Source organism: Myotis nattereri (assembly GCF_964212035.1).
Source record: "Myotis nattereri genome assembly, chromosome: 3".
NCBI classification, from domain to species: Eukaryota; Metazoa; Chordata; class Mammalia; order Chiroptera; family Vespertilionidae; genus Myotis; species Myotis nattereri.
This window is the reverse complement of record NC_138077.1, coordinates 176631955-176659732: the sequence shown is the minus strand read 5'-3', so window position 1 is coordinate 176659732 and position 27778 is coordinate 176631955. Positions and strand designations below refer to the sequence as shown.

At 44.8% G+C, this 27778-nt stretch overlaps 1 protein-coding gene across 5 annotated transcripts in view; it reads right to left on the bottom strand.

Annotated features, from left to right (window-relative positions):
- The window catches only part of DAB1 (DAB adaptor protein 1), a 713425-nt gene that overhangs the window by 224339 nt on the left and 461308 nt on the right, over window positions 1–27778 (bottom strand). The gene's annotated exons all lie outside the window — the stretch shown is intronic.

Below are 27778 nucleotides of genomic sequence, written 5' to 3'. Positions count from 1 at the left end.
GAGAGAGAGAGAGAGAGAGAGAGAGAGAGAGAGAGAGAGAGAGAGAGAGAGAGAGAGAGAAGTATCACAGGCTAAGTGAACAGCATGTGCAAAAATGTGCAAAGACCTAAAGAATGAGAGGACATGGAATGTTCTGGAAGGTTTGAAGACATGTTGGTTCCTGGTGAGCAGAATGATAGTGAGAAACCGCAAAGCACACGGATCAAGGACACGCCTGTGAAGGCAGCATGATTTGTCATTCACTTGGGTCTCAATGAAACTAGCGCCTAGTGCACAAGAAGCAATGAAAAGGATATTAACCAGTGTTAAGAGAAACTGTTGCCTCTGCTCACTGCTGCCCAGTGATCTTCTGGATCCTGCAGTGGGAATGAATGATTCAAAATGGCCAGGGCATCAAGCACTGTCTTAGAGGGACTCCACAGCTTTCCAGATTTTTTTGTAAAAATCTGCCCTCCATTTCTTGTTTGCTAATATACTGAGGAAGAAAGGAGTGAGGTGATAAAAAAAACAAAGGCACCAGTTTGCAAACCTGAAAGGGTGGTCCTGATTGTCCAAGACTGACGGCATTCTTAGTGACTGGAAGCACTCTGTAATACAAATTGCAATGACCCTGGTGCACAGAGAGCCTGGCCCAGAGCAGCCCTGCTGACCTGCTCCGCCAGAGGAGACCCAGTCATTCAAAGGCTTCATCCCTCCACCCACAACATGCTGACAACACAACAGATGAATGATTGGTCGCTATGACCCTCACTGACTACCAAGGGTAGATGCTCCATGCAAGAGCTGCCCCCTGGTGGTCAGTGAGCTCCCACAGGGGGAGTGCCACTCAGCCAGAAGCTGAGTTCACTGCTGGTGAGCACAGCAGAGGTGGTGAAAGCCTCTCCTGCCTCCACAGCAGTAGGACATCCCCAAGGGCTCCCAGACTGTGAGAGGGCACAGGCTGGGCTGAGGGACCCCCCAGAATGCATGGATTCTGTGCACTGGCCCTCTATTGATATTATAATTAGATGAAGCCACTGTTACCTGGGTGTGAATACTGAGTGCTAGGCAGTCCAGTTAGCCTATCCTATCGCATACATGATCTAGTGTAATCTTCACAATAACCCCGAGGAGGGGAATCTTTTGGCACATCCATTTAACAGACAATGAAACTTAGGCTCAGTTTGCACAGCTTAAACTACTACTCATCCCTGATAATCTCCTCCACCCAAGCAATGAAATGTGGAGCCACAATTCAAGCTTAAATCAGCTTGAATTCACAAGTTGGGACCTTAACTATTAAGAATTAGACTGACTGTTAAGAGTCAATGAAATGACATAAACCTCATAGCCCAGAAAACCTCATAGCCCAGAAAACCCTCCACCTTGGTACAGATAAGGAGACTGAGGTACAGAGAAGTAAGGGACTCTCCTGACGTCAAAAAACAGGTTTGAGGTGATCAGTGCTCTTGGTTTTCTGATGCTCAGAGTGATTTCACTATACATCTCCCCCATCACCCCTCGGTCCACATTAGTGGGTTTCCATTCAGAAGCATGTTATGAAGATGTTACTGTGGCTCTTATGCATGGAATGACAGGGCCATCGACAGTCACTCATTTATTCATTATTCATCACTCATCTAACCAGTGGGCAAATGGAAATACAAGAGGTGCAGCCATTGTCTTCAAGGGAGTTACTGGTTGGGGAGAGAGAGAGGAGAATTTGGAAGAAGGTAAGGGGTGGTTTTCTGCCAGTCAACAGAGAAAGCGACAATCAAAACAGATGTAATCTAGGGATGCATGTCAGAGAGGGTGGAAAGGATGCACTGGGCAGGGTTGAGAAACTACTCAACAAGCCAGCCAGCTTCTATCTATTCATACTCAACCACTCTTGTCCCTGAGCATTGCTATTCCCATGGCACCAATGAGCAAACCAAGGCTCAGAAAGATTAAATGACTTACCCAAGGTCACACAGCTTTCTGTGGCAGGAGACACATTTGAACCAGGCTTGTCAGACTGGAATCACATCGATTCAATCATTAGGCAAAACAGTCCAAGACACGTTTTGTTTCTCTTAGAAAGCTCTTAGCAACATTGGGAGCCATGCAATGGGGAACCTCAGGGCCCAGGGCCTGTGCTCTTGCCCTGGGTGCTTCTCCCCAGAGCTGGATAAAGATTGAGCACCAACCCCACAAGTCTCCCCCATTTGCAGGCAGACCACCAAGCAGGGCTGGCATTGCTAATTAGCTGGCAAGTCCCCAAAGGAATATTTCCTCCTTTTCTTTAGTAGTCAGTGGTTTTAGTCACACATCCTATCAGCAATTACCCAGAGCTCTTTGTAGGAAAGTCATTTGCATCTCTAAGAGACACATTTGCACCCAGTCTGACCACTGGGGCTCAGCTTCTTCTCTGTAAGGTCTTGAACCATCATGTGAAATGTGATCAAGAGCACCCGTGAGCCGCCTCCTCTGGGTACAATAGGCAGGAGCACACCATCCTCATAACCCGGCTACCAACAGAGTCTGGGAGCGAAGGTCCCTGGGAATTGCTTTCCAGTCCTGGGAATATGTGCCCCACACTCCAAGAGTACCAGGGCAGGCCCACCTTCCAGGTATCCCAGAACACAGTGGGCTTGAGCATGGTGTCACCAGCCAGGCAGTATTTCATTGGTATCACACGTGTGAGAGGCATGTGTCGGGTGCTAGGAGACCTTCTTTTCCCTAAAGAAGCTCATGGACTAGCCATGTCCCTCACTGGCATCCATCCTTTAAGCACAGTGTGACTTGGGAAATTAGTGAACCCTTTGGAGTCTTAAGTATCATTAACTGTAGAATAAGAAGACACCACTGTTGTCACTGAGCTGTTGGGAAGATTCAATGAAGTGATGTATATGAAATGCTTTGGGCAAAACCTATAAAGTAAGTGATCATTTACAATAGCTGGTCACATCAGTGGTGGTAGGTAGCAATGGCATAGGTGGTGGTAGACTGGTAATAGCAGTCATGGAGTAAAGGGAGAGAGCAAGAGCAAGGCTGGCCATGGTGGGGGCAGTGGTGGCAGTAGAGGCAGAAGCAGTGGTAGCAGCCACAGGTGTAGTAGTGACAAGATGCTAGACTTCTTAAGTGCTAGGAGGGGCTAAGAAAAATCATTATCAAAGGCGAGGTACAAGAAGAAGCTGCGTTTCTTTCAGGGTTGGAGAGAAAAGCAAAGGAATGGTGGTGAATGGACCTGTCATTCACAGAGTGCCACCTTTTGTGACAATAATTTTCATTATACTTATAGTGAAATCTTCGCAATGTTTTTCAAAAGAAGAAAATGGGGGTACAAGTGATTAAGTGACTTACTCCGGATCACAGCTTTGGATGGTGGAATCTGGGTTGAAGACTCCAATCCTATACTCTTGGCCCTAGACAAGGGGCAAATTGTGGATAACAGGAATAGGGTCTCCCTGAGAGGGCCTTCACCATCATGGACCTGGCTGGGGGAATACCAAACTATAAACTCTGAAGAAGAAAAATAGTCTTCTCTTCCTTTCTGCACCCCAGCACCTGCTCTCATCGTAATGCCTAACATACAACAGATTTAATTCGCTAAATATCTATAGTTCACTGACTAGGGTCTGGGGACTCTCCTATGCACTTGAGGCACCTCAATGAGCAAAATAACCACCACCCCCCCGCAAATTCTTGCCTTTGTAGGACTTATATTCTATCAGTAGGAGACAAATAGTAACAGGAAGCATAAATAAACATATGATTATTGAATGAGGTCAATGAACAAATGAGTGACAGACTGGAGGATGAGTACCTGACCTGCCTCTGACCCTTTTCCAATCTGATCATGATCATATTTTTAATCATGAACCTCATATTGGTATTCATTACAATTTCCAATGCCTGTCTGAGATTTTACCTGATTTCCTATCAGTCCTGTGGGGAAGGCAATTATAGAATCATGTGCCGTATCCTGTGCAGATGGAAACTGAGGGTCAGAGATGCCATGGGCCTTGAACAAGGTTGAAGCCCTAGAGAGTGAAGACCCCTGAACGTGGAGCCTAGACATTGAGAGCAGCTCTCCTCATCTCCAGACCCCACCTTCCCAGGCTCTCTCTCACTCATCCAGTCCTGTGGCTGAATTTCCTGCTGTCAAAAGTGAGGGAAAGTCCAGTTTTATTCTCTGGCACATCTCTAATCCACTGAAGTCCTGGTCTTAACATGTGTTCTGATCACCTACCCTATCTCTTCCTGGTGTATGTATCAAGACCTCCACTGTCAATATCAACAACAGTGATCTTAGTCATAACAAACCAATGACTTATATGTGCATGGTCTTTCAGTTTCTAAGGAGTCTGACTCTAATCTCAGTTGATCCTCCTGACAATTTAGAAGTAGGAATAGTCTACTAGACCAGTGGTTGTCAACCTTGGCTGCACATTAGAATCACCTGGGAATCTTTTTAAAATCCTGATTTTCGGGCCTCATCCTCCGGAAATTCTGTTTCTTTGTTACTAATGTTGTGGCCCCACCCCATAACGAAGAAACAGAATTTCCCGAGGATGAGGCCCAGAAATCAGGATTTTAAAAAGATTCCCAGGTGATTCTAATGTGCAGCCAAGGTTGACAACCACTGGTCTAGACCAGTGGTCGGCAAACTGCAGCCCCTTGAGTGTGGCTCTTCCACAAAATACCACGAGCGGGCGCACACGTACAGTACGACTGAAACTTCGTGGCCACACTCAAGGGGCCAAAGAGCCTCATGTGGCTTGTGAGCCGCAGTTTGCCAACCACTGGTCTAGCCTATTGTTACTGATCTCATTTTGCAGATGGGGAAACAGACCCACACCCGGGAGGTGAGGAGACTGCAGACAGTGCCAGTGCCTGCTGTGTGCCTGAGCCAGGATGAGATACCATGCCCTTCTCCAACATCAATGGCCTCCCCTCCACCTCCAAACCCCACACCCAGGCCCCAGGTGCAGTAAATTTGCTCCCAATGTCTCATTCACCACCTCCTCCCTGCTCCCTTCCCATGAGTCAGCGGCTGCCTTCCACACTCCTCATATTCATGCGGCGGAGCCTTGCAGGGTGCGCATTCTTGTGTGGAAGCCTGTAAAATCTATTTATGGACCTAATTGTCAGTTTTCATGAGTGACAGACACAGAGTGCTTTGACTACCCAAGCTAATGTGTCTGTATCTGACATTTTAAACAGAACTCCCCCACCCCCACCCTCCAGCTCTTTTAGGAAGTAAATTGAGATAGCAGGTATTTTTAAATTCATATATCTTTAATTATATCTACACAACTGTCAGAGATTAATGATTTCCTCAATCTGGCTCTTCTTAAAGGAGAATTCTGAACTTAAGAAATACTGAGGAGATGCTGACAGTAACAAAGACATTCTCAAGCAAGGGCTTTGGCTTTAGTCAAGTTCGTGTTCTTGTCCTAGATTAATTTTGCTTTTGCGTGGCATTTCTATGAATTATTGAAAAGCAGCACCTCCTGTGGATGGCAAACGTAAATAGATCTATCTACACATGTAAACCAAATAAAAAAGCATGCGACAGATGGAGAGCAGGTTCTGTGTGGAAATATACCATGCCACGGGGAAATAAGCAACAACAGGTCCCAGGTGGTATCCCTGGATTTTGATCCCAAAAGGAAATCTCACCTTCCCATGTAAGCAAACTGAATCTAGGAGCTTGAGGTCAGGGAGGACTTCACAAAGAATCTTATTCAGCTCTCCTGCTTGATGCCAGAATTTCTGCTGCAGTAAAACTCATCTAACAAAGATTTGCTCAAAGCCTTTTGGGCAATAGGCACAAGGCAGGCCAGGGGTGGGTGTCAGACACAAGGCATCAAAGGACTCCTGAAGGACCAGCAAATAAGCAAAAAATCAGCTGCACACAATGGAAGAAAGGTGTTGAGGGATCTGGTCTCTTGCTATCAGAAAGTGCAGAACACTGGGCACAAGGTCTCAGGCTGACCAGGTATGTGATGCTGGGAAAGTTAATTTATCTTTCCTCCCTAGTAAAATGGGGTTAATCATTTTTCCCTTTGTGAGTATCGAATGAAATCTGGCTTTTGTTTCCTATTGGTCTCTCATTCCAGCCACTCCCCACATGAGTCCCATGCTTCAGCATACTAAAATGTCTCCCTATTCCTCCAAACACCGTGGTTCCATATGCCTCATACGTGAAGCATCTCAGGTAGCCCACACATGGCTTCCTTTTCCTTAATAAACTTCTGATCAATGTTCATGATCCAGCTTGAATGCCACTTCTTCCAGGGAGCCTTCTCCAATCTCCCTGGTAATTATTGTTCCTCTCATCCCTGGTAAAAACCTTCCTTGAGGAGGAATGGACTATAGATGTTTCATTGTCTATCCTCACAACCAGCTTGTGTCTCAAGAAAGAAACTGTTTTATGGTTTATATCCTCAGGGCCTAACTAGTGCCTGGCCCATGGCAGATAGGTACTCAGGAAACTGCTGTTTAAATGAACAGCAAATTAATGAATATATGATGAGTAATATGTATAAATAAAAACCTTGTAAAAAAACAAACTACTGTTTAATGAATGGTTCCCATTCCTAGTCACATAGGAACATGCCTATATAATTTCAATCACCTACAACATCTCCACAAAGTAACTTGTTCGAAGGAAACTTATGGCATGGGCATTGGTCAATCAGAACTGTTTTCAGTGACAGCCCTTTAGACAATATACTGGGCTGAATGTCAGCCCCCAAAAGATGCTAGCATGTCCTAATCCATGCATCCAGTGAATGTGAGCTTATTTGGAAAAACGGTCTTTGCAAAAGTAATGAAGAATCTTGAGATGAGGAGTTCATCCTGGATTATTTGAGTAGGTCCTAAATCCAATGACAAGTGTCCTTATTAGAGACACACAAAAGAGAAAGCTATGTGAAGACAGAGCAGCAAGGTACTCAGAGATGCGGCCATTAGCCAAGGAGTGCCAACAGCCACCAGCAGCTGGAAGAGGCAAGGAGGTGATTCTCCTTTAGAGCTTCCACGAGGAGCACAATCCTGATGACACCCTCATTTTGGACTCCAGCCTCCAGATAAGAGAGTACATTTGTTTTTTAAGTTACCAAGTTGGTAGTATGTGTTACAGCAGTCTCAGGAAATGAATACAGAGAGGACTTATACCTCTGATACGAAGACGAGGAAGCTGAAGTAGAGAGAAGAGTTTTCTCCAGGGTACGCAGCTGCTCATTTAGCGGAGGTGAGATTCAGACCCAGACCTGTCTTACCCAGAAGCCTTTGTGTTCTCTGTGACATCATGATTCTCTCCCAGCAGCCTCGGTAGACAGACACTTGTCAGTGGTTCTCAATTCAAGCTTCTGACACTTACAGGTGCCCAGGCCCCGCCTATGGAGATGCCCACTCATTGGAGCTGGAGTTGGGCATGGCACCTGTATTTTGGGACTAATGTGTGGGTGGTTGTGCTACATAGTGCGATGGAATGCTACAGCACTGAAGTGCTGGGGTTTTTCCCCCACAGTCCAACCTGAATGTCCACTCCAAACACATGCCAGCTAATGCATAGAGAGAAATTAGAAGAACAAACCAAGTTAAAAGCCGAGCTCTCCCTTCCTTCCATGGGCACCCCACGCTCTCCCATGCTGCTGTCTTTAAAAAAGTAGATTGGGGTTCGGGAAACAAATATATGAGTTGGTTCTAAACCAAAGCCATTTCAATTCCCCATCGGGTTTATTAAGTCATTTGTAATTCCAAGAAGCTGAAGTAAATATTTAATATTTGATTCCTAATTCATAAATATTTACAAGTAGGGATTTCCCCATGGTCGACAAGCATGCCAGAGTTTTTACACGTTTAGCAAGTGTGACTGTACAACCTTGCAATCCTCCCCTCCACCCCCCAAAGCAAGGAGTAGCCAGCCACTCCCCAGGAGTTCCAATGCAGGACAGTCTAGTAATATGTGTGCCAGGGCCCAGCAGCTGCTGAGCAACTACTCTGGGGAAGGAGAAGAAACAGGGACCCCCCCCCCCAAAAAAAAAGAAGAAAAAGAAAACTGATGCTGTTACTGTAACAAGTACCTTCCAAAGGTTCCTGCATTATTTTCTATTCGTTAACTTTGTGGCAAATTAACATCTAAAATGGACTTCCAGTGTGAAAATATTGATAGAATTTCACTAGAAAATCCAGTAAACTCCTAAATCCTCCTTTAGGAATCTTGGAATGATGCTGGGAGACTCAATAGCTTTATTATGTTTATTTACTGTATTAAGTGTGTGGCATCCTGCTAGGAGTTAAAAACCAAAAGACCACGTTCCTTCCTTGAGAAGTCTTTACTCTCTTCCTAAATGACTTGTCATATAAAACTAAGACTTGCCACTCAGTCAATACCTATTACGTGCAAAGTCCTCTCTGTTAGATCCTGTACGTATATCATCTCTAACTCTAAAATCCCAGGTGTATGGGTGAACAAAGAGGCTCTGAGGGTAAGCATCTCATCCCAAGTTATATTTCTTATACATTGTGGAGCCAGGTTTCAAACACAAAGGACCAGTCAAGGGGCAGTCAGACAGACCAAGCCCTTGCCAGCTATGCTAAGCAGTAATTTAATGTGGGGAGCCCTTCCAATGGAATTGGAAAAGCTGAAAAGCCAGGGGAAAAAGTGACCTAGGGATTAGTGAAAGCAGGAAGCAGCTGCTACCAGACCCTTGATTCGGCCAAGAAAAGGAGGAGAGGTGAGCAGATGCAGGAGGAGGGGCCACCCATGGAGAGGTGGCTAATTCTGGCAGCCGAGAAAGGAGGGCCTCTGGCAGGACCTGTATCCACAGAGCAGACACAGTGACTGACAGAGCCTCAACCAAAGCAGAGCGAGTGGCAGCAGTGCCCTTACTTCTCCCCTTGCCCCATCCTCCACTCTCCCACTGGCTGAGCCCGGCGGGAAGCCATTTGTCAGACAAGCTCAGGGAAGTGGAGATGGTCAGTGTTCATTCTCTGGGACTCGTAGAACACCCTGCCATGCACAGTGAAGAATGAATCAAAGAGCGAACAGGTGAGTGAGCGCCATGCCAGGTCTGTCTTACTTCTTAGTCCTTGCTCTTGATGACAGAAGAAACTGGGGTCCAGTCTCTAACATGCCATTGCCCATCACGGGACCACAAGCAAGCCACACAGACCCTGCGCCTGTTCTGTGGGAGCATCCTGGAGCCATGTGCAGCCTTATCCTCCCAGAGAGCTGACTCGAGGGTCATGCAGGATGGCGTGTACAGCATTGCTTTGTCAAGAAGCGGGCCAGGTGTGCTTCTGCTTACCTCTAACAACATGGTTGGGTTTTCTTTCACTTGATAATATAGTATATCCAGACTCACCTGCCTCCCTTTAAAAATATCCCCTCCACCTCTCACCTGAGATGCCCCTTGCCTCTGCCCCAGCAACTTGCTTAGTTAGCTCTTTTCTTTCCAGCGATATTTTCCAGGGATGGGAGGACCAGGAGAATTTCCTATTAGAAAGAGCCTGGCTGTTTGGGGAGAGAAAGGTTAAAGGTGGACTGTGCATGCTGCCCAGTAATCCCCCTTAAATCATCTATGGCAAGTAGGAGCAGACAATCATTTCATGGGACTGAGAGAAGATCAAAGGATCAAGAAGTTTTGGGTAAAGAAGTGTTAGCGTTCAGTCTTGAGAATTATGAAAGTCAGTATCCGGGAGAATGGCTTGCTAGGTGCACATCTGATAATATGGCCTTGGATGCCTTTGCAAAACTTGAGTTCTTTTAGGGTGAAAGGCGAAGGAAAGACCAGAGCACCGTGTGTCTGCCCATGAACACGGCTCTCACACCAGAGCTGCAGACAGCACCCTCTCCAAGCTGCCTGCATCCTCCTGCCCCCTGTCCGGGAGAGAGTGGCTACTGTCTGAGCCCTCTGGACCTCCAATTAACTATGATGGCATCACCCCTCAGTCACTGAGCACGGAGCTCAGCAGCCACGTCACTCTGTACACCACATCGCATCATTCCTCATCAGAGCCCTGTACAGCAGGCAGAGCATTTCCATGTCATAAATGAGAAAACTGAGACGTGAGTGTCAAGCAATTTGTTTAAAGTTACTCCATTAAAAATAAAAGTTATTGCCCAGCTGGCATGGCTCAGTGGTTGAGTGTTGACCTATGAACCAGAAGGTCACAATTTGATTCCCCATCAAGGTACATGCCTGGGTTGCGGGCTCAATCCCCAGTGTGGGGCGTGCAGGAGGCAGCTGTTCAATGATTCTCTCTCATCAGTGATGTTTCTATCTCTCTCTCCCTTCCTCTTTGAAATCAATAAAAATATATTTAAAAAATATAAAAATAAAATCTACTAAGCACATCTACTGTTTGATGAATACTTTCCATGTACCAGACACGTACTATGTACCAGACACTTTGATGAGTAGCTACTAGTACCAAGAAGTGCTTTACAGGTGAGCCCCAAACCACAAGGGGCTTCCTCACAGTCAAGGATGAGGGACCAGCATCTGAGAGAGATGTAAACTGCCCATGTTCATCACATTCAGAAGCAGCAGAAGCTAGATTCAAATCCAGGTCCCCCGGCTGCTTTTAATTACCATTCATCATGTGTTACTTCATTCATTCATTCAGCAACTATTTCCTGGGCACATACTATGTGCCAGGTACTGATGGAGGTGCTAGTCACACTGCCATGGTCACAGCAGTGTCCTGAGGGAGTGGACACTCACAGTTGTGACACTGGAGTGTGTTGGGTGACAGTCCCTCCACCAACATTCATTGAGTACCTCAGTGACAGGCACCAAACTAGGCCCTATCATACTGCTCTTCAGTAGAAAGGCCACTTGGGATGTCACACCTGTGCTGTCTCCAGGACTAACACACAGCCTTAGCCTCAGACCACTGGCGCTAATGGGTAGTGCCCGAGGTGGGGTGGGTAGGGGTGGAGGTGCTGGCATGGCGTGGGCCCAGGCTCTAAAGACATTCACTCCAAAATCTTTAGGCCACTCACCCAAAATAAACTGAAAACTGGGAAAAGCTACAGCAAAAATGCCTTTGTAAGCCTTTCCCTAGAAAGGTTAAAACCACCCCCTTCCAGTTGGTTTAAGCAGCTCAAGAGACTCGGGCTGAAGTGCTGAGTGAACAGGTGCCAACTCAGCTCATTAAGTCCCCAAAGTTTTCCTCTTTCCCAGGCTAATTGGCATTAATGCATGGGGTGCCGATGGCTCATAAGTGAGTAGCTGCAGAAGGCTCTTTAAGATTCAAAGCCTAAAGGAGTTTGGGATCAAAGGCACAGACCATGACGGTCCATGACAAGCGGCACTGATGTTCACTGCACCTTGGTAGGGGGTGGGGTGTGTGACAACTGGTTTCTGGCAAAACAACTGTTTCCCATTGTCACTGGGAATACTTATTCTGCAGTGCTGTTATTTGTCTGTTTCCCCATTGATACTCAATTCGTAACATTGATAAGTACCCACTGTGTGGCAGGAAGTGGCCTACAGCCAGGGCTTGGAAAGAGAAAGTGGATCCAGTCCCTGCCCTCAGGAGGCACCATCTGGTAGAAAGATGGATGTGAGACTGGGGAAAATGCAGCACATCGTGAGAGCTACTGTAACAGAAACTGGTGCCCAGAATCTGAGTGGTGCAGGGGAGGGCCTAAGCATCCTTGTTCAGAGGGGTCCAGGAAGACTTCATGGAGGAAGTGACATCTAAGCTGAATCTCTTTGGGAATTATGTCTGTTCAGTCTATGCCTTACTACTTTGTATACTGACCCCTGCCCATTATCACAGGATGGGCTGTAATAGCTATGGTCACATTCTATGTCCCCAATTCTGGAATAACTACTGTCAGAGCTAGGCTGAGCTTTGCAGATTTTCTTTGTCCAAAATCTGGAACTGGGACACTGTAAACTCGGAGTTAGTTGGGATCTTGCATGGAGAAGCCAGTAAAGCTAGCCATGACCACAGTGACCAAGGTGAGATCAGCTGCAGAGAGGGATAAGCAAGAAGCAGGTCTGGAAAGAGCAAAGAAAGGTAGCTCTGGAGAGATGAGAGAGGGATCCCTGAGTGCCTAGCTGCCCAGGGCCAGGCTGCAGGTCCTCGGATGCCCAGCTTTCCAGATTACTTCTTTTATGAGTGCTTCTGTCCCAAGCAACAAATGACTGTGCAGGAAGGCCGATGTGAAGGCTAAGCCAGGATCTGCAAGGAGCTCAGCATGCTTAAGGATCTTCAAGTCACACTGGACTGCTAAGTGGTAGCCTCCAAGATGGCAGGAAATGTGCAGCTGGTGTCTGCCTACCACCACCCCTGGATCAGAGCCAGGCCATGATGGGCACATGAACACAGGGCCCTAAGACTCAGCCAGGGCACCTGGGCTTTGGTTTTCCCATAGTAACAAGAGCAGGAAACTAGCATGTCACCACATATACATCAATCACCGTGCTGGGGCACTTACCTATATGCTTTCATTTGGTCTAAATTAGCTTCCCAAGAGATGGGTCCCATCACTTCTGGTTTACATGTAAGGAAATTAAGGCTGAGAGAATCTAGAAGTTGCCCAAGGTCATATAGATTAATTACTAAAAAGCAGAGCTGTGATGGATCAATTTGTAATTCTGAAGATGGTATCACAATCACTAGGCTATATATACTGTTAAGAGCACACAGGTTGCTGTGAGGTTCACAGAGTTGACTGAAATAAGGCCCATGCACACTGCCATCAGAAAGATGCTCAAAAAATGTGACTCCCCAGCCTTGCTGGCATTGGTGAGGGGGTTCAACGGGGTGGGCATTCCCCTGTTGTTTGTGTGGAAGAACACTAAGTACTAAGAGGGCTTCTTTCTTGGACTATCAACCCAATCGCTGCTTTTGTTCCCCTTTTGTTAGGCTTTGCAGGCTGCTGTAGGGTGAAATATCCTGGGGATTGCTGGACTAACTGGCCAGGGAACCGGGGACCCTGACTTTAATTAGCACCACCTTTAACCTATATTGGCCAACCTTTGCCTGAGGGACATGAGGTGGCATAGGGAGAGGAATCCAAATTGTGAGTCTGCACCAAATGGTGGCAAGCTGGAGCCGTTAGAGAGGACATCTCAGAGCACCCTATACATGTGGGTATATTGAGCATCCGTTTGGTGCAATGTGAAATGCATCTTTCAAACTTCTGATTGCAGAAAAACAAACTGAGCAAATGCCCCTAATATTAACCTCAGAAACCCATGTCTGCACCAAGACCACCCCTCCCACAGGCTGGTCCCAGCCAATGGCAGATCAGGGCAGGGATACTCAGGCAGGTCCATTCCCAGGAGACACAGGGCTCCTCTGATGAACAATTTTGGCTCAAGAACTCCATAAAGGCCTTGCTTAACATGTTCCCACCCACTCTTCCTTCCTTCTCTTTCACTCTGGGCCAAACCTGTATTGTTATCTGATGGCTTCCCTGGCTTCCTCTGGCTCCCTCCACATTTTTTTTTCTCACAGGCAGGAGGAAGCCTTTTCATCTCCTCATGCCCTCACCCCTATGTCTGGCTGGAATCCCACCAGCCCTTGCCTCCCCCGCCATTGTCGACATTGGAGTCTGGTGAGCAAAGGCTGAAAGAAAGACCTTCAGCTTCCTGTTATAAATGCAAAAGTCTGACATAATGGATGCAGTGGGACCATATTAAACATGGGCCCTCAGATGCAAATTTTCCTCCATTCATTTTCATCACTGACATTGCTGGGTATCACAGGCACTGTCTGAAATGTACCAACCTCTGCAGCCAGCTTCAGGAGGATTTTAGAGATGATTTTACCCATCGAGATAGGTAATCCTTCAGCTTTGAAATGGAAGATCATAATGCTTTGCCAATCTACTCTGATCTTAGAGAAAATGGACCAAGAAAAGAAGGTGATTTCAGTGGGTTAAGCCACACCTTCTATACCAATCTGCTAAAAATTAAAACTGAGCAAGGCATATCAAGGCGACTTTTCAACCTGTCATTCTTAAAAAGTAAGGATACTAAATCAATCCCAAGTTTTCTTGTTGAGGACAGAAGCTACTGTCGCGAATAGAATCTAAGTCGGAAGCTGGAGCTCCCCCCTCTCAGCTTTGGGCCCTGAGCTAGTTGCCTCCCATGAATTTCAGTTCCCTCTTTTAGAAATCCACATATTATTATCTAAAATATGTTATGACAAATAAAACACATAGAACAGTGCCTGGTACATGGTAAGTGTTCAATAAATATTAGCTATCATAATATTAATAATAACAGTGTCATAATCATTGCTTTATCATTAGATGAACTGAGATAACAGTATCTATCATATTTTCAGGCCCTAAGTGAATGTTTACTTGTTCTGAATCTAAATCATGGATTTTAACACTTTAAAAACAAGTGACTAATGTAAGTTTCTTTTTTAAGAGGCAGGGGAGGGGAAGGAGGAGGAAGAGAACTAATATTCAAGTGAGGTCTGGGTAGGGTGTTTGTCTTCATTTCCTTTCAAGATCTCTATTGCAGTTTTTGTTTGATTGCATGCAGTTCTGATCCTTCTGATGGATATATGTGCTGTGCTCTCGAGAAGATAAAATGAGAGAGAAAGAGAGAGAGCATAAAACTATACACTCACAGGCAATGATGGATGCCAAGGACAGAGAATTTCCAGTAGACCTGGTCTATAAATTGTCATTTAAATTTGCAATTTAAAAACACCGTCTGACTTTTTGATTTAGCTGACTGTATAGGAGAGACAAATAATGGAATCCTAATAAGCAAAGCTTAAATGGCATCTCCAGTCTCCCAGACAGAGAGGGCGGCAGAAGAATTCTAAGAAGAGAAAATAAATCTACCAAGAATAGGAAAGACGACCAGAACTAAATAGTTGCACTAATCACTTGATGGCAGATACCAGAAAATGTATTTGGGGCTGTTTAAAATTCGAATCCTTAACAGGCAAGGGAGAGGTTATCAGCTGAAACCCCTGCGGTCATTGTGAGGGGACAACACGGAGCTCCGTTTTTACATTTCATCACATTAAAACAGATGAACCAAAAAATCAAGGCACCAGGACAACATATTAAAGCTGATCAGCTGAGGTTAGAAGGTCTGAACGGCAAAAAACCACTGGAGCTCAGAGGCACCCGCTGGCGAATCTTAATGCTAATGCTTTACTGGAGGGGCAGCCCCCGGGGTGACCCTCACGAAGGGGAGCCCACCCTGAAGTCCAGGCTTCTTCCTGCTGCAGGAAGCCAGTCAGGACCTTCCCTGCCACCAAATACAGAAGAGAAACACACACTAGTTCAAGGGTGAAACGAGGATGTGTTGCTGGCTGCTGAAAGCAGATCTGTCTGCCTCAGCTGCAGCACAATTTCAGAAATTGGGGAATGGACAGCAAAACCTGGCAGCAATGGCAGAAGGGTTGGCAGAGAGGCTTTGTGAGTAAAAACTAAGGGAAATTAGACCACTTGACGTTAAAAAAAAGGATCATCGTAAAAATGTATAATGACACAGGAATAGCTTAAAGTGTAAGGCTTAGTACATGTTATGTAGCATTTAGTCTGCAGTGAAATCAAAGTAGGAAGCATGTGTTTGCATGCTTGTGTGTACATGCTCATGCGTAGGGGCCGGGGGGGCATGGAGGGGTAAGAAAGAAAGAAAATATACCTGAGTGTTAACTATTCTCACTCAAAGCCAGGATATGACTTCAGAATCCTCTACCCAGTGCTCGAAGCAGCCATCAAAATCGACCGGCATTAACAAATTACACAAAATCTATTTGCAATCTATAACTGAGAGCAGGAGGAGAAGCCACAGTAATCATTATTTTAAAACATTAACGGAAAACTAATGGAATATAAATTACTGTTTCTAGGAAAATGTAAGCCAAAGGCCAAAGAATTACCTAACTAATACAGGCTATTCCATTGTTCAACAAATGCTTAATGAGCACATACTATGTGCCTGGTTCTATGCAGAAAAGGAAACGAATGATGTATGTGTATAACTTGAAGGCACTTCTAATCTAGCAGAGAGGGGAGGCAAGTTACTGCCAAGCAAGATGTCTAATCCGCTGGTCTTCCTTTTCACTGGAGGACAGGGTAGAACTTACTTTTCACAGCTATGGTTTTAAATCCAACAGGTAGACAATGTCTAAAACACTAGAAGATATTTCACAAAGCATGCACTGAATGAAAAAATAAGTAAATCTTAACTCTAAGAATATTTATATCACCCAATCTCTGGGAAGTCCTTGGATGCTTGGTTATCTTTGCTCTGGGATTTCAACTTACTGCAACAAACTATAATTGCTTCTTAGTTGCCTATCTTTTGTATTAGATCTTGAATTACTTAAGCCCAGAACATGTTTACAATCTTCTGTGGCCAGCACTCTGCCTACTTTCAGAAAATGCTCAAAAATGGAGTGAAGGAAAGAAAAAAGAAAAGAGGGAGAAAGGGAAGAAAGGACAGAATTCAAAGAACTTCGTAACCATTACACAGCCCCTAACAAAATTAACTTGGAAAAAAAGAGACAATTCTTGATTTGACTAACATTTCTTGAACATCTATTATATGCTAAAGGCTGCTGTAGGCATCCTCCTTTACATATGCATTCAGTTGTTTTTATTACTACTATTTCAACTCCCACCAGGAGATTATTTATTAAAGTTACTATGGATGACAAAGCACAGACTTTGAAATCAGAGTGTTCAGGTTCAAATCCTTACTCTGCTAGTTTCTAGCCTTGGCCAGGCTACTGAATCTCTAGGATGCTAGTTTCTACATATGTATATGAAATGTGAAACTCTAATGAGATTAAATATTTAAAACTAGAGGTCCAGTGCACAAAATTTATGCACGGGATGGGGGTGTCCCTTAGCCCTGCCTGCACCCTCTCACAATCCAGGACCCCTCAGGTAGGGTCCTTAGGCCTGGCCAGTGATCAGGGCCTATCAGGGCTTTCCTTCCCCAGCTGCTGGCAGCTAGCCCCACCCCCACCACTGCCAATGCTTGCCATCTGTGTGGCACTGCCCCTCTCGCCCCTGCCACTGGTCACCTCCCTCTGCATGCGACAGGCATGGGGTGTGATCTCTTGGCTGGCCTGGGACCCCCTCTGTGGTCACCAGCTGGGTGGCCTGGGCCACCCTCTTTGGGGCGATTGATCGCTGGGCTCCCCTGACCAATTGCATCACACCTGCCTTGGCTGGCCTGGCGCCAGTGCATATCATAGCATAGTCGTCCAGCAGGTTGTCCAGACAGTCGTCGTTCTGCTGTTTGGTAATTTGGTCAATTTGCATATTACTCTTTTATTATTATAGATGCCTGGCACACTAGTCTTCCTCTCCCCACAGAAGTGGTTTTATTCCTTACAAAACTATATCACATACCTTCCACTATTTAATCACATCTCCAGCCTGACCAGAGCCAGTGGGCACATGGCTAAGATAGCAGGTACAAGTCTTACAGAGCCTTAGGAATCCAGGACTAAAAGGGACCTCAGCTTCACTGCACATTTCCTACCTGCTATCAAGCATCAAGTTACCTTTCATAAGTCCCACCTGATTCCAGCTCATGGCCATCCATCACAGCTTCTGCAAGACGCCCAATGTCTTTAGCACACGCTTCCATATCGCTGTTAATAAGGGATATGGGGATGATCATTTTCCCAATGATAGGGGTCCTGATCCTTTTTAGGATCACACAATAAGAACATTTTTCATTGTTGGAGATAATTCCCTTTCCCGTGCACATTTGTCAAAGGCAGTTTCCCACAGTCCGTACATCATTCTGAAATACATGATAAGATTCAGGTCTGCTATTCATCATTTGCTGGGCTTCCTCCAATGCGAGTTCCTGCCTGGCTCTTCTTGACTCTAGTTTACGGATCAGATGGCAAGATCTCCCCCGAGCAGTGGCACCAGCCAGGGAGGCTAGAGGACCAAGTGATGACAGTTCCCAATCGCAGGGAAGTGAATCTACAAGGACAAGGTAGAAATTCTTTATAAAAGTAAACTGCAGATATTGCTACCACTGGACCACAGGAACCAGATGCCTAGCAAATGAGCTTTTGCTAAGGTTTTACTCCACGGCCACTGCTGGAAAACAGCAAGGCAATGCATAAAAATCCCATGCTTGGTGTCATTCAAACCTCAGCTTAAAATTTCTGTTCTCCCTGGCCAGGTAGCTCAGTTGGTTAGAGAGGCATCCCATATGCAAAGGTTGCAGTATGATCCCCAGTCAGGGCATATGCAAGAATCAACCAATAAATGCATAAATAAGTGGAACCACCAATCTCCTCTCTCTTTCTCTTTCTCTCTCTCTTTCTCTTTCTCTTTCTCTTTCTCTTTCTCTTTCTCTTTCTCTTTCTCTTTCTCTTTCTCTTTCTCTTTCTCTTTCTCTTTCTCTCTCTCTCTCTCTCTCTCTCTCTCTCTCTCTCTCTCTCTCTCTTTCTCTCTCTCTCTCTCTCTCTCTCTCTCTCTCTCTCTCTCTCTCTCTCTATTCCTTTCCTCTCTGTCTCTTTCTCTCCTTTCTACCTTCACTCCCTTCCTCTCTAAAATAAAACCAAAACCAGAAACCCTCCTGTTCTTCCACTTACATGATGGGTGACCTTGAACTTATTTTGAACTTATCTGAGTAATGTCCCAGTGTCTGAAAATGGGAGCATTATCAACCACAAAATCTCTTAGAGTCTCACTCTATTCTCTGGCTGCCTTTAGTAGTCAGGTAATTAGTGTTTCCCCATGTTTTCTTCTGGGAACTCTAAACTCTCTTCCTCCCAGCCTTTGAGGGAATACAATGATGCATAAGCCACTGTCTCTGACATCCAGTTTCTACTTGAGACTCAATCTAGCAAGGAAGAAAGGCATATAAATACAATCCTAATTGATGGAAGAAAAAAAATAGCTTTGTCTGGATTAAATTAAAAAAAACACACACTCAAAATGCTGACAACCTCAAATGGGAGGAGGGGAATGCTGGGAGAGTTTCATGGAGGTGCCGTCTGACTGGGTCTCAGAGGCTCAGATGGGCCATTACAGGTAGGTAAGAGATGGGGATTTTTTTTAAAATATATTTTATTGATTTTTTACAGAGAGGAGGGGAGAGAGATAGAGTTAGAAACATTGATGAGAGAGAACCATCGATCAGCTGCCTCCTGCACATCTCCTACTGGGGATATGCCCGCAACCCAGGTACATGCCCTTGACCGGAATCGAACCTGGGACCTCTCAGTCTGCAGGCCGACGCTCTATCCACTGAGCCAAACCGGTTTGCCGGGAGCTGGTCCATGCTTGCTGTTTCAAGGGACCTGGCATATATGGCATACTGTTCTTAATATGTTTGCTCACCTTCTTGGCACTATGTGTTTTAACCAAGGTCTCTGAGAAAGGTTGTTTCCCCAGGTAGGGATTTTCCCCTGAAGTTAGGGAGGGAATAAAACCTCTTAACTAAGTGCCAGGCGGGTAATTAATCACTTTAACTATGAACAATCATGCTTAAGCTACATAATCTTTACTCCCTGGAATAGAGATAAGAAACACCCTAACCTTTGTAATAGAGATTGATAGGATTGGAATCAACTGGTATAAAGACAGATGTAACAAGACAGCAAGAGACAGAGGGAGAGACAGAAATTGGCACAGAACCTACACAGAACGTTCTCTAGAGACAGAAGAACTTCGCTGGAGAGAACATGGCAAAAGATCCTGGACAGAAACTGGCCTCAGAACCTAGAGAAAGAACCTAGCAAGAGAACATGGACACATAACCTGGCTGGAGATCCTAAGCAGAACTTCGCTGGAGATCCTGGCTAGGCTGCTGATCAACTGAACGCTGTCTCCGTGTCATTTCTTCTTCGCCGACTCCGTCTACGCCTTTGGGAACCCCTGGACCTGCTGGGGTTGGACCCCGGCACCGGTTTCGGCAAGAGATGGGGATTTTTAAAAAAATATATTTTATTGATTTTTTACAAAGAGGAAGGAAGAGGGATAGAGAGTTAGAAACATCGATGAGAGAGAAGCATTGATCAGCTGCCTCCTGCACACTCCCTACTGGGTATGTGCCCACAACCAAGGTACATGCCCTTGACTGGAATCGAACCTGAGACCCTTCAGTCCACAGGCCAACGCTCTACCCACTGAGCCAAACTGGTTAGGGCAAGACAGGGGTTTTTTTCAGGTTGAGAGGAGAGCTGAAGAAGACTCAGGGAGGGCCCAGGAGGTCAGTGTGTTCAGAATGTGCCAGGTGGGACCTATGGCATGTGTACCATTTGCTAAATGGATGGGTGAGACAGAACAGCCATTCAGAGCAAAGGTTCTGGGGTTACAGCACTGACTTGCCTCACCTCTCCAATTTCCAGCTCCTCATCTGTGGTCTGAAGATTTCAAAAAGGAGCTCTCTCTTGAAGCGTTGTTCTGATTGAAAAAAATACATGTAAATGTTTGGATATATCACCTGATATTTTGTAATTGCTGACAGATAGCAACTACCTTCATCACCAGCATCTTCATTATCATTTCTGATGTGGGAATGCCTCCTGGAAGGTGAAATGGGCTGATTATAATATTCATAGAGCAGGAGCATTTGCGAAATTGGAGTGCTTGTTTCAAACTAAGATCTAGAAATGCATTTCGATTTATGCCCAATCAAAAGCCTTCAGATTCCCCTAGTCTTTACTTTGGATGCCTGGAAAACACAGAATAACTGACATCCTTAGAAAATGGTTCCTTCTCAATCATATTGTGCAGCCCCCGTGCGTGACAACCCCGCGCACGCCGCCAAGGAGGATGAAGAGCTAGGGCTGCCTATGTATTTTAACTCCCTCTCTAACTCCACTATATTGTGTCATCACCCCTTTCTCTTGCTGAGGCATCTCCATCTAATGGTGCTACTTGTGGCATCTGCAGGAAGATGTCTTGCAAGGCAGCATTATTTGATATCTGGGAGGAGCACACACCATCCAGCAGGAGCAGGGAGCAGCTTAGTCTGGTGTTAAGCATGTGAACAGGCTCTGGGGCCAGAGAGATCTAGATGCATATGCTTCCCTTTACTTAAACGTTGCGTGGCCTTCACCTCTCTGAGCCTCAGCTGCTTCTCAAGTAAAATGGGAATGCTTGTCTAAAGGTTGTTTTCCAGCTTAAATGAGATAACATGAACAACAGGCATTATTTCCTCTTTCACCTCCACTCCAGCCTCTTCGGCCTTTGATCCAAGGCTCTTTCCCTCTCTCTTTTTTTTAAACTCCAGACCCAAGGATATTTCCACATTTTTAGAGAGAGTGGAAAGGAGGGGAGAGAGAGGCAATCATTAGTTGGTTGCCTCCCCCACATGCACCCCACCGAGGGCCAGGATGAACCTGCAATCGAGGTACGTGCCCTTGACTGGGAATTGAACCTGTGACCCTTTGGTCCACAGGCCGACACTCTAACCACTGAGAAAAACTGGCCAGGGCTCTTTTTTAGTATTTTATTTTATTTTATTTTATTTTATTTTATTTTATTTTATTTTTTATCTTTATTGTTTAAAGTATTACAGATGTCCCTTTTTTCCCATCAGGTGCTCTCTTGATGGCCTGCAGAAACACTTAGGCTTGAAACTCATGTACCCTGACTATCCTAGAAGCTGTGCTGCAATGGGAGGGGGCTGCTGAAATTCCAGCACACGGGGCACATCGCCTGCTCAGCAAATCCACAGAGATCATAAAACCCCCTGCTCTGGGGCATTTACTGATTATCTGCAAAGAGGAGGCCTCTCTGACCCCAGGAAGGAGTGCACTTTATCTGACTCCTGGGACTTGGAGGGCTAATGTGCAGGGCTTTGTTCTCCCAAACATCAAAATTCAGGCCCAGCCACTTCCAGAGGCAGCACACTGGGCTTAATGAAGCAGTGGGATGAACTAATATGGCAAATCTTACAGCTCTTACTACCAATATGGCCCACATCACACTAAATTACGGCACCAGACATGATTGGACACACATCACAAAATGAGAAGCAGCTCACAGAATGGAGGGATTTTCAGAGCAACGTTATCAAACTCTCAAGAGCCAGCATTTAGGGGAGATGTGAGTGTTTTTAAATTTTCGTTCTCCTAGTGCAAATCATTCTCCCTCCTACTTTATGATAATTAGTTCAACAAACATTTACTGAGTACCTGCCATGTTCTGGGTGCTGTGCTAGGAACTCACAGCCAATCGCAAACAGAGAAATAAGCAAACGATTACAGGGGAAAATGTGATGTGGCAAGTGTGATGGTTTGAATAAGTACAGATGGCATGGACCCCTCACAAATCCAGTCAGGGAAGGCTTTGTTAGTCATAAGTTCCTTTATTAACTCATTTATTCATTCAACAAACAATGCTGTGTGCCTACATCTATTAGCATTGTGCTTGGAAGAGCTTGGGAATAGGAGTGAAGTGGTTAACAAGATAGACACAGTCCCTATACTCACAGAGCTCTTAGCTAGTGAGTGATAAAGAGGAATCAAGAGATAGTTAAAATAATGTATTATGATGGGGAAAATGAGATGCTTTGAGAGCACACAGACCTGTCATAACCCTCAACTGGGGGTCATATCTGTGGGCTGCAATAAATCACCAGAGCATTTCTGGGAAAAGTCATATCTAACTTTAAACTAAATCAAAAGTGGAATAAGCTTTGAAAAGAATAAAGAAAAATGTATTCCTGGGAGATAAAAAAGCATTTGCAAAATTCCTAATGTGAAAGATCACATGGTAGGGTCTGGGAACTGAAATTAGCTCAGTTGAGCCACCGAGTAGAGGAAGTATCATTGTGGAAGAATGGTGAGCGATGTGACTGGAAAGATAAGGAGAGGTCAGACCAGATGGGGCCTTTCTGGAGCCAGATAAGCAGTGGGAGCAGTGGGAGCTGCTGACTGAAGAGTTTGAAGCAGAGATGGAACCTGATCAGATTTTCATGTTGGTGAGAGTGTCAAGAACAGCCTAGAGATGGATAACAATGGAAACTGGAAGACCACTGAGGCAGACGCTGGGATGATCCACAGCCTGAAGGACTGTCAGGACAGGGGCAGCGAGGAGAGAGAACGATGGGATTTAAGAGATACTTAGGAGGTCACAGGGGCTGATAATGGCGGTTTATTAATTGAGGGCATCTTGAAGTTCCAAATGTTAAGAATGATGGTCCAGTCAAATGGTTGCTGAGTTCTGAAGGGTGGTGCAGAGTTAGCCAAGTGAATAGGGTGAGAAAGGTGGTCCAATAGGGAAAACAGTATGCACAAACGTCAGAGGTGCACCCTGGGACCTGAAGCTCAGTGTGGCTCAGTGTGACAAAGGCATAGAATCGGTGACAGGAACCAGATCTCAAAAAGCTTGCTCGGTGTGTTGTCCTGACAGGTATGCTTCTGGGGTTATAAAATAAGGTCAAGGGTGAACAGAGGTGTGGACTTGAAGAAAGCCTGACTTTTTCTAAGTCACTTAGAACCAGCTAGAATGAGGCCCTGAAATGAGTTTGTCTTCATGAAATGACCACAGTGGGTGAGGTGTCCTGTAATAAATTTGAGACCATGTGCTCATGTAGAATACAGAAGTCTCTCCCAACCACACATCATATGTTCTGACAGTCAATCTTACCATTAAGTAAGACTTCTTGACCTAAAACAATATTCCCTCCTTCCCAAACCCCTCACCCCAGGAGCTTTATGGATCCACCTCAGAGAGATTTATGTGGTCTTGTAATTAAATCCTTGATTTCGAATTTCCAAAGCCTGCAAATCACAGAGTTAGCAGAGAGCAATTAGCTCACCAAGATCCAAACCCCTGCCAAGCCAGAGGTGCCATAAATTTACATGACGTGGCTGATCTGCTTCCATGCCCAGCCCCCTAAAACAGTGCAGCCCCTATAATTTGTTCACATTTCCCAACCACAAGCATCAGGGCACAGTATGAACCCACAGAATGCATTCAGGGAACACAGCACAGACTTCCGCATGGGGCAGGCAGTGCTCTCTAGCTTTGGACAAGTCATGTGGCCTGGGAAAGTCTCTTGATCTCTCCGAACATTATTTTCTTACGTGTTCCATGAGGTGATGTAAGATTTGGGCTCATGAGGGACAATTTATCTAAAATGGAGGGCATGCAGGAAACATGCAATAAATGATGGTTATTAATAAATGTTTGTAGTTTGACAACATGGTCCATTTACTTGGTATTCCCTGTCCACTTTCCCAGTTGTTCTTGGAACAAGTATCCATTGGAAGATGGACCAGTTTTTTCTTACTGGCTAAATACCCATGTGACTCTGAGGGTAGGGATATTCTCCACCTCTCTTTATACCTGAGTGTACTAAGAGAAGTGCCACCTCTCAGGGCTGGTAGGAAAGGTAGGGGAAAAAAGAACAATTTCCTTCTGAGTCTATGTGCAGATAATTGTGTTAGGTGTTTTAAATAGTTGACTCATGCAACCTTTATTACAACACTTTGAGATAGGTTCTGTTTTCCCCACTTTACAGGTGCAGCAGATGAGGCTCAGAAAGATTATGTGGCTAGCCTGAGACAGATAAGTAGAAAATGGGCTGAGCCTTGACCCAAATGTAATTTTATCTATTTCTAAATCATGGGCTCCTCCAGGAGTCTTTGGTGTAAAGAAGAGGAAACAGCCCAACCAGTGTGGCTCAGTGGTTGAGCATCGACCTATGAACCAGAAGGTCACGGTTCAATTCCCAGTCAGGACACATGGCTGGGTTGTGGGCTCGATCCTCAGTAGAGGGAATGCAGGAGGCAGCTGATCAATGATTCTCTCTCATCATTGATGTTTCTGTCTCTCTCTCTCTCCCACTCCCTTCCTCTCTGAAATCAATTTAAAAAAAAGAAAAGAAAAAGAAGAGGAAATAAAATACCCAGAGGTTATTCCTAAGAGCGTAAGTAGTCTGAAATCTAAACACCAGCCAGGGAGTCATACCTGGGTTCCAGCCCTGGCTCTGTCACTGACCAACTAAATGACTGTGGTCATGTTGCTGTCATCTAAGAGGAAGGGGCTCTAGCTAGCCCTAACACTAGTCCCTTAGAACTGTCTATGTGTTTCAACATGTAGTGAACCCATTCAGGCGTCCATGTATAAAGACTTTCAGAGTATTGCGTTACTTGTGTTTATTAAGATGAAATTCACTTGCTTTTGGCCAGAAAAACAGAAAAAAGGTGTTTTAATTAGAATTTTCTTTATTATGATAAACATGTAATATTTAATCAATACGTATAAATGTGGAGTAAAAGTTAAACCAATTTTATGAATAGTAATAGACTGAGAATAAATAAAAGTTGCAAAGTAGGGAAAACATTTCTTTTTCAGGGAAGGGTGAGATAAAAATCCGAAGGGCCTCCAGAGGTAGTGGTACCTGCACTGATGGGTCACAGTCCCCTCCCAGGTGCTTCTCTCCCCCAGGACACTGAGGCCTCCAGGGCTCTTGGCTGGGGCTGGACAAATGCTTGTGGACAAAAGAACTAAGTGAGTAATTAATGTCTCATCTATGTTTCACATTTGGCCGAGCAAATATAATTTCTCTATCCATTTATTGCTTGAGGAAACTAAAGCTTAAAAAGTGGAAATGACTTGAGAGAGAGGAGAAAGAGAGCGGCGGGTCTGAGGTCTGGGCCCAAATCCAGTGTCCTGACTGACCTCAGGTTGCCTCCCCTGCAGGACAACAGCAGTGGATAGAAGCGATGAAACAGCAGCTCTGCCCCATGGACCTGATAAAATGTATTTTTTTTTTAATTAACCTCCCAGGATCCCAAGGATCCAATGGGGTAATGAATACAACAGCATCTTATAAGCATGTAAGTGGCAGACCACCATTAGCACAGATCATTTTCCCAGGCTGACTGATCAGTTCAGGGATCATACTTGAGTATGGCAGTATTAAAACCACTCCTTAACCAAAATTGACCAGAATTTTCAAAGAAATCTCCAAAGACTTTCACCGCACCTGAGGCACATAGCCAGGTACTAGCTCAATTTGATTTGAGTCCAACGCTAAGGCACTGCCCCCTGACCACCAGCTTCTCCTGGATCCCACCAGAACCTGGATTCTTGCAGCTGCTTCTTTCTGGGAGGAAATACTAAGGAAGCATGTTCTTGTTGTTAACTCATGACCCTTGGATATAACGCTAACATAAACGTAAGGAAAGTGAGCCAGTTTATCTTCAGGTGTTTCAATAAAATCAGGAGATAATGCTGAACTGTGACTTCAGAAGGAAGACGGCAGAAAAACTCACACACACCAAGCAGGTGCCAGGCAGATCCCAAGCTGCCCTTTATCCAGGACATATTCCCATATCCCCCACCCTTCTGATGACATGTATTATTACACACACACACACACACACACACACACACACACACACCCACCACCACCACCACCACCACCACCACCACCACCACCATCACCACCCACCCTCTTAAAGATTAGGCTCCAAGGCTAAATAACCATCTCTGGTTACACAGCAAATAAGGACAGTTAGTATTAAACAACCAGGTCTGTCTGGCTCCAAAGTTAGTGCTCTTTCCCCTCCACTAAGTTGCCAGGTGGTGCTGACTGGGAGCTCCAGGCACTGCCTCCAAAAGTGTCTGCATCTGCTTTATCAGGGGACCTAGTCCTCCACCACAGTCTCCCACTGGGTGGCCTAATGCCAGGATGGCCAGTAACAAGAATTGTGCCAACTGCTCTCCCCTCTGAAGGCAGGTAGCAACCCTGAAAATAAGCCTTCTCCTCTTCCAGTCCTCCACCCAACCCCACTCCTGGAATATGCAGCATTTGACAAGCTGTATTGGTGGTGACACCATCCAATAAAAATGAAACAAAGAAAACAACTTTATTGCTCACTACTTTCATCCCTTCCTTATTAAAATTGTGAACACTCTCGTTATTTCTCATACATGGCCTGCCTAGAAACTCATTTGACAGGGAAATGTGGCCCTGTGTGACTTGCATTTAAAACTGTCTGACTCGGTTTCAGCAGCCTGGGTGAAGAATCAGGGTGACAGTTCTGTGGGAAATTCTAAAGGGCTTCTCAATTATTTTTAGGCCACACTTTCTCACAATAGGTGGCCCGTGCCCTGAGGTATTCCTTTTTAGGAAATAAAATATCTGCCCAGGAACTATATGAATTTTGCCAAGGGGAAAACAACTTTTCTAGTCTATAATATCATCTAATAATCTAAAAATGCACTTACGATATAATGTCCAAAGTAAAGCAGGATATAAAACTGTATGAATAGTATGAACTCAAGCCACTCTGAAAGGTTAGTCCCTAAGAAAAGGACTGCAATGTTAGCAGTAGTTATTTCTGATTGATGGAAATATGCATGCTTACTTTTTCTTTTCTAATTTTTAATAATAAGCATATATAGCTTTTTAAAAGATGAAAATCACTAAAAATATATATATTTTCCCAGAAAGAGACCTACATATGATTCAGTGTTTCCTTACCACTAAAAGCTTTATATAAACTTTGACTAATACCAGGTACAGAGATTGTCCACAAAAAGAAAGTTATCTGTCAATCTTGCTGATGAATATAGATACCAAAATCCTAAGAAAATATCAGCAAATCAAATCCATATATAAAAACAATACACCTGAACCAGTAGAATTTACCTCATAAATGAAGATTAGAAAATCTGTCAGTAAAATCCACCATAAGATAAATTAAAATAGTAAAAATACACATTGATATAAATATAAAAAGGCATATAATAAAAATTCAACATGTAAATCAAACTTTAAAATAGACTTCCTGAAAAATGATAAATGAAAGAGAATTAATAAATAATCTTTAACATGGGGGGAAGGGCAGGGGT